Consider the following 8229-nt stretch of genomic DNA (forward strand, 5'->3'; position numbering starts at 1 on the left):
GGATTATGCAGAGTTGACAGAAAAACGTTACACATTGCCGTATCAGATGAATACAACCAAGAATTAAAGCCCCGCCTCACTCAGTTCGGGTACTGGACCTGGTTGAAACACTCATGCATCTAGCTGGCAGATTGCCAAAACTTCGCCGGTGCCTTCAGCCCCGCCCTAAACGCGGTCGAGCCAACGCTGGACTAATATATCTATGGAGGTATTTTGTCATGTCAAATGTATTAATAATGACATCAGAATGCAACCAAAGCACAGGATAGCAATAAGTAGATGGCTATAAATAATTGTAAATCATACAAAATAAATGCCATGATCACTAGATTTTATACAGGTGTTACTATAATGATTTTGTTAATGGTGATCAGCAACCAAATATTGATAATGTGGAAGTTACTGCCTTTTGCCTTGGCATGACTTCTCACTTTTTGCTGACAATACAAAGGCAGAGCACAGTAACTTAAAAATAGTGGTCAAAAGTCAAGTTTGAGCTCAAGATTTTTTTATGTATATAATTTCCATTACTAAAACATCTATTTGCCAGATTTCCAGTGTCCTACCTATAATTAATTTGACGGGACAACTAAAAATCTTTAAAGTCATTTTTCTCAGTTACACACTCTAGGGACTTAAGGTCTTTTGCCTTTGTAGGGCAGTATTATACGCCTGTTTAAAGCTCCAATATGTAACAATTTTGTAATAAAATTTCCGAAAATAACTTGCACAGTTTGATATATTTCCTCCAGTTGTGTACTTACAATATCTCAAAAGTCTCCAAAGATTTTTTATTTCAGAGAAATTCCGATTTTAAATAACTGTCCGTCCCGGAAAAGAAATGTCGCCTCTCAGTGACGCAATGTCCGCACTATCCTTTTTTTCCGGTGTGGACCATGTGATATTCCACCACACCGGAATATCACATGGTCAAATGCGGAAGTGGTGGTTATAGCGTTATAGCCATAGACTGTATGGTTATAGCTGTTATGGATCACGATTACTCTTTGGCGAGTATTGAAGTGCCAACAAAACGAAAGCGTCCATATTCGGATACACGCAGACTGTGTGACAAACGGAGGAATAAAACCCAGATAAATATCGCCCAGGCGTTTTCGAGATGGAGAGAGCTGCGCGACAATCTTGGACTTGACAGAGACTCTGCTCTCGCGAGTTTATTGATAGACAGGTAAGCAAATCAATTTTTTTTTATTGTACAAGTTATATTGCTCTTTGTACTTCGGTAAGGCTTTTTATCACGCGTGGTGACCGAGATTATGGCAGTACAATTAATTACAATCGGATATGTGTTGTTAAAAAAAAATATATTTAGTCATTACTTGCAAATGTTCGTTCAAATTTACTTTTAGAACGATTGGTTTGAACACGTTAAACAACACGGCATTAACCATAAACACGTAAAACTGCACAACATTAACCCAACAAATCATTTGACAAATAGCTGTAAGTTGTAACGGGATAATATAGCATAACATTTCACGTTCCTTGCAGTTCATTAATTACGATGACATAAAATAATACGATCAGACATACAGGTAATACAAAAACGAATAAATTACCTCATCCGTGATCATGATTCATTAATTCCATTTAGATACATCGCTAGATGGTGAAAACGCATTAAAAACGACATCTCCCATCGTCACCTCCTTCATAGCGTCATCAAGCTTCGCCTTTCTTATTGTTGGAAACTGCGCCCTCTTGTGGTGAAAAAATATGACATATTGGAGCTTTAACCGAAGCTAATTTGGGTGGGTTTCTCCCATCCTCATACAATGTCACTTCTCTGTCTTTTACGGCCCTGACGAGAATGCTGGTCTCCTCGGCTGTGAACCGCTCCTGGCGTGCGCCTGGCAAATTCGCCATCATAATAGCAATCCGCCATGGAACAAGCGCGCATGCTCTTAAAGGGAATGTGAGATGACGCTCTGATTGGTTTATGGCACGTTACGCCCAAACCACACCTATGTAGCTACTTCAGACCAACCCATTTTAGATTTGCTTCGGACACAAGAGTCATTTATCCCGTCGGTATAATTGCAACAGCACCAGAGATCCGCCCACAAAGTTGATACTTGCGTTTCAGATAGTTAAAATAGGGCTAAAAAAATAAACAAAAAAAATGTGCTACAAGTATATTAGTAAATTATCAGTATATACGTTCACTTGTAGTATAGTTGCAGTACAAACAAAAAATATTTTTGTAATATAGTTGTGCACTCAAAGTTTACCGCTGTTACACTTAAAGTATACTTAAACTTTTATACACTAAAAAGTGGGCCAATTTAGTCCCAAGCAGTACAGTACACTTACAAGTATAATACTAGTACATTGATATTAGTATACTTACTACATAAAGTATACATAAATATACTTGACCTTTACTTAAGTATACAGTACTTAGTAAAGTGAACTTGAAGTTTACTTTTTATATGTGAAAGGGTAAAAAAAATACAAACTTTGTCAAATTTAAACCAATGCTGTCGTGAATAACTTATAACTTCAGGAGGCAATGACTCCTGTAGAGACAAGCAGTCTTGGGTGACTGAGTTCATGCTCCCCGAAAGTGTGTCAATAGTTGTGCAATGTGCAACCCTATCTGCAGTCTCCGTTGAACTCGAAGCATACACACATGAACAAACTGACGGAGAGTAGGAGAGGGAATCTGGACTAGGACAGAGAGGAGACAGGGTGAGGACCTTATTACTGAGCAATTCCTGCACAACACCTGCCTGTCCTCACAACTCTCAGCACTGTCACATGGACTGCGTGTGTCTGTGTGCACAAAACATGCTTACGCCACTGAAGGTTTCACAAACAAAGCAGAGAGCTACACTTCCTAAACGGTTCTAGAGATAAATAAATATTTTTTATCTATTTATTTATATTTAAAATCATTATAATTATACTTTTTTAAATAAATATATAAACTGTCAGGAGTTTATCTCTTATTAGGAGTGCTTCCAGGATTGTAATGAATGGATAATAGGCTTCTGTATCAATCCATTTGAAACAAAAGTAAAAAGAAGTTTTAAAAAAGACTAAGACACTGCCTAAAATAACATGTCACAATGGCTGGCACTACCTTTATCAAGTATCAGTTGTACACATCAAGTACACAGCATGTATCAGTTAAGTTTAACTTAACACTTGCCCTCCTCCACATGCATCAAAAATGCATGTTTGGGCTTTTTTAACTGAAAGCAACTTGCACTGACATATCTTAAAATATGTCACTGCCACTTCAGTAATGTTTTTCTTTCTAAGGCATGTTTATAAAAGCTACTAAATGCTCTAATTGAATTTAAGGCCTAACCCTGCCTTAGTCTAAGCCCTGTCTGTGAAACCGGGACTTAGTAACAAGTAAACTTGATACATGAGCAAAGCTAATATTTGTCTGTGACATAATCAGTACTTCACGAGTAAACACTTACATCAATTAAACAGAGTAAAGATTATGCGTATTTGGCGTGCTGTCCGGGGGGAGGGCTCCGAGCTCGGAATTTTTGCCCGAACCCAGATTACTCCCCCCGTTGTTGTAAGAGTATTTAGGACCAGAAGTGAGGAGCTGGGGTAGTGGAGGGATGCTGTTAAACTGTCAACGAACGGAGGCAAGTTTGCTGTATATATACACCTCTTAACTCGTTGATTGGGTTGATTGAACAGAGTGTGCTCCACTAGTGTCTAATTAGGTTTGGTTATTTGAATGTGCTCCACATGTGTTTAATTAGGTTTAATTATCTGAACGTGCTCCTCCCGAACTTTGTTAATAAAACATAATTTAGTTTAGATGTGGAAAAAAAACCTTTGATAGAACAATTTTGATGACAGTGTCTGTCTATATTCATTTTCTGCTATTTTTACAGTATTTTCTGTGTAAGTTGTAAGTTGCTTTGGATAAAATTGTCTGCCAAATGCATAAATATAGATAACCCTGCACATAAAATGTACATATTGGTCAGATGGTCTCTTCCTGTCTAAAGCCCCTTTCACACAGCGCGTTGATCCCGGGAAATTGCCGTAAAATTGCTGGAGAGCCTTCTGTGTGAACGCAAACACGTCCCGGGATTGATGCCGGGATGGGGACCTAGTAACATTGCCGGGATCAGTCCCGGAACACACCCTGTGTGAACAAAAGCCAGGACCAATGCCGTAAGGGGTGTGTCATAGTGATGACCCACGTGCCATCGCACGGGCCTTTCTACAACCTATGCTACAGCATATGGGGAACGAGCCACTCGGCAAAGCCAGTGGCGCTACTGGGGAGTATGGACTCGTCTTCGTGTCGAAATGACGAAGAGGAGTTATCACATCCTGACGTCACGTTTCCTTACGGGATCTTTACGGGATGTTTGTGAACGCACTCACAGATTCCGGAAAATCACTGGCAGTGTGAATGAAACAAAATCAAACGATCCCGGGACAAATCCCGAGACACATTATCCGTGTATTTTCCGGAATCTCTGTGTGAAAGGGGCTTAAGTGTGTTCTTGGCCAGAATAGGGTGCAATAAGGACCAGACTACCGCAAGTCTATTCGAAACTATTCAAAAAGTCCACTTACTCTCCACTCATTCTCACTGCATTAATAAAGCTTACAGTTTGTTTTTCTAATATTCCTCCTCTTCCTACCTCCCATACTGCCTCGTAATTGCTGTTATAAGACATACAAGGAGCTGTTTTGCTGTAACTATCTTTCATTCTCGCTCTCCTTTTCAAATGCTCTTTTTGTCTTTTAGTATGCAGCTGTGCATTATTCAGCCGCGATCCTTTCCCCCGCAACCCCTTGCAAAGTCTTTCCAAGGATCTACTCTCTTCTTTCTCCTCCAGTTCCCTCTCCCACTCTTTTCTCTCGCTATCGGCCCGCTGTCCTGGCCTCAACTTTCTTTGCACACGGACTCTCCCCTTTCAAAAACAACTGCAAGAGCAGCCAAAAACGCAGAGGGAGACAGAACACTGTATTGACCGTCTCTCTAAACTGCATTGGTCCAGCACAGACGGACATCATGTGCTTTGGGGAAATGATGCATGTTTGTTTACCCCAATGTTTGTATATGCATGTGTGCAGAGTTCAGGAATGAACAGCACTTGTCTGTGTAATGTCATTTGTGCATTCAGCATACATATGTATGCCGTGTGCATGCTTTACTCATCCTGTGATGTGTTGTGACAGACACATCCATCTATCTGCACACTGGAATTTCTACCTTTCTATGTATTCCTACTGGGATCTGGATGGCGCTTTGCCCCGGTAGAGAAAGTGGAATGTGGAACGCCCCCCTCCCCCTTCTTGTATCAAGCCATAGGGAGTGCAAGACCAAGTTAAAGATGTTGCTCAATACACTGGCCCTGGGTCTTATATAGTTCCCAGCTGTGTGGAGCTGGCCAGCTCCTCGGTGCTCGAGAGGGCTGGAATGTTTGGAGTGCAAGCTTGCTGGAAAGCTCAAGTCACCAACAACAATCTCTTGGAGATGAAGTAGATAAAGAAAGAAAGAAAGAAAGAAAGAAAGAAAGAAAGAAAGAAAGAAAGAAAGAAAGAAAGAAAGAAAGAAAGGGCGGTAACATATTCCACAATCTGCCTCACCCAAAAAACAATGGTTTTAGTTCCATGACAGATAACAAACGGTTGGAAAAATATGCAATTGTACCCTTAACGGTCTTTAACTGCCAGTAATCATGTAGTTACTGTTTCCAATGTGTGTCAAGTTTGTATTGTCCAAACAACATGATCAGCCTCAAACCTACAGATATGAATCTGAGCTTAAACATTTGCCATGGCAAGTTAACTTTAAATATTTACATTAACTCAATCTTAGATATGCGCATAACAAGTTATTAATTCACAAATCAAAGTGCAATGACATAGAATTTCCTTCTGTAGCTGGTCTTGTATCATTTGAAATGTAAATATATTTAATGAATGTTTCCCACAATAAATATCATTATTAGTTATTATCATGCGTTCATTATTAATACAGCAGTGAGGATGCGGTGTGGATTATGACCGGACAGTCAGTGTTTACTCAGCTGTGCGAAATCTTCAAAATCTATGTGGAGAAATGTGGAAGTAATATAAATATAAAAGTGCCACGTACATCCATTCGGAAGAGAAGGACTGAGATTTCTGTAATTGTAAATGTCCATTACGTGTTCCTCTAGCTGAGGAGTTTTCAACCTTTACAGTGCCAATGGCTTCTATACCCGGACTCTTTATAACTCATGGACTTTTTACATTAACTTTGATTTAAAAAACATTTACTACTTTATAATGTTCAACAGATTGTTAAGCAATCTAAATTAGATATAGTTGGGCTGTCACTATGTCATGACCCACTTACCCCCTTGAATATTAGGGACCCCTACTTGAATCCTGAACCCATATTACAGGAGTGACTCACAGACCTGGTGTCTGTTTACAAAGCACTGGCTGTATCTCAAAACTTATTGAGCTGCCTATTTAGCAGCATTCATTGCAATGGTTTTTGACCAGAACGCGCCTAGGGAAAATGGTCAATCATCTGAGCAGTTTTAAGACACAGCCCTAGTATAACAACCTCAGATTAACAACCTCACAGTAAACTTGCGAAGAAATCACACAAAAAAAAAAAAAAAAATCACAAATGTAGGTCTACTTCACTTATGGTCGTGCTTTTAACACTATAAAAAAAGGGATTATCGTTATATTTACAGCTTCTTTGCTTCCGATCATTAAATTGTCATTATTTTGTCAAAAACATGTTTTGGGTCTTTTCGGAATTCAACTCAATTTTCTTTATCGATTAATTTCAAGTGGTTGAAAAAGTGCTATGAACACCACTGCAGGTTGTCACTTGTTGGCACCACTTTGATTTTTCATTTGAAAATTTAAGGCAACAATTTAAGTTAATTTTAGAACAATTGTAATAGGTTGCAATGTTTCAAAGCGAACTAATGTGAGTCTTGTCAGTTGGCATTGGCATTAATCACGACAAAATGAAATTACATTTTAAAACCTGAGAAAAAAAAATCTGTCCAGCAAAATAATGCACAAATGGGCTAAAAATGTGGATCACACTAAACAGTACAGGCGACAAAAGACTAGGCTAAATGTCATATCAAACTAAAAAGTTTTGTGTTTGTAACAAAAATAAAAAACCGTACTTACCTTTAATGTGATTTCGCCTCGTGAATCTTTCGGGTACGCGCGTCAGTAAAGTGCTCACTGCCTTCTACTAAACCATACCACTGCCTTCAACCAAACCATGTGTCCTTCTTCCAAGATAAAAGAAAAGGGAGTTAGTCATTGAGCTGGAACAGCCCAAAACTCTTGGGAGGGACAGTAAATGCAGACCAACAGTTCTGAGATCCTGTAACGAAGACTCTTCGGTTCGGAGTCTCTCCCAGACAGACAGGCGAAGTGTGCTCGCGTGGTGCTGATGCGAGTTTTTTCTCTGTCTCGCCCTTTTGATTATGTCACGCCTTTGAAAAGAGATTCGTACAATTATATCTCTACTTTGCCACAACTCTGTAGGAATGCATTTCGGGATATCCAGTCATACCAAAGTATACCATAAACACACACACACACAAACACAAAAAATGACGGGAAAAAAGCAGCACTTTCAGGTGGTTTTGGAGTAAAAACGAATCCCGCGAATCAAAAAGTCGAAGTGAATCGCGTGAGAGGCCATCAGCGTGATAGCAAGGAATGAAACTTTTTATTATTCAGTCCGTAAACGTGTCCTAGTAGCCTAGTCTACGAGCGGCCAATTAAACAACGTGCCTGCTATTCCTTTGTCTACCCTATCCCATCCTCCCACCCTGTAACATGTGTGAACTGCCCCTCTGTCACAGTCGCGCGCTCACCGTATCGCCTCCAGTCGCCTTTTGCCCCTAATGCCCCTAATGTCTCGCTCTGGCTGCTGTCATATGTCGTCCACTTGCTGTCCTGTGAAGTCCACTGACGAACGCCAGCGCCTATTAACAGCGTGACGACACTGACACTGACACTACAGCGCCACTCCCATCCATTCATAAAGTGGAGCGCGAGAGCTTCTGCCTAGCTCGCGCTACGGCGCGTGTTGTGTCGCCACTCAAAGGCTGAAATTGTGCAAGTGATGGAATGGGACGTGTGCTAAACATAGATGTCAATTGTTATATTTTGCTAAAAGCTAATTTGGGTTCACGTTATAGTGATTAAGTAAATGCTATTAATAATACTAAGGTAAAC

At 40.0% G+C, this 8229-nt stretch overlaps 1 protein-coding gene across 2 annotated transcripts in view; it reads right to left on the reverse strand.

The window, feature by feature from the left end:
* rhobtb4 (Rho related BTB domain containing 4) overlaps positions 1–7951 on the reverse strand; it is a 57559-nt gene extending 49608 nt beyond the window's left edge. The window contains exons 1-2 of one of the 2 annotated variants that reach the window (XM_079871454.1): positions 7355–7478; positions 7165–7271 (exon numbers count right to left, since the gene is read on the reverse strand). The gene's annotated coding sequence lies outside the window, so the exon portion shown is untranslated. Of the gene's footprint in view, positions 1–7164; positions 7272–7354; positions 7479–7865 lie in introns of those variants that run through there. The other variant, XM_079871456.1, reaches the window with a different exon arrangement.
* Between the last annotated feature and the right edge of the window lie 278 nt (positions 7952–8229).

Source organism: Squalius cephalus (genome assembly GCF_949319135.1).
Source record: "Squalius cephalus genome assembly, chromosome: 5".
NCBI classification, from domain to species: Eukaryota; Metazoa; Chordata; class Actinopteri; order Cypriniformes; family Leuciscidae; genus Squalius; species Squalius cephalus.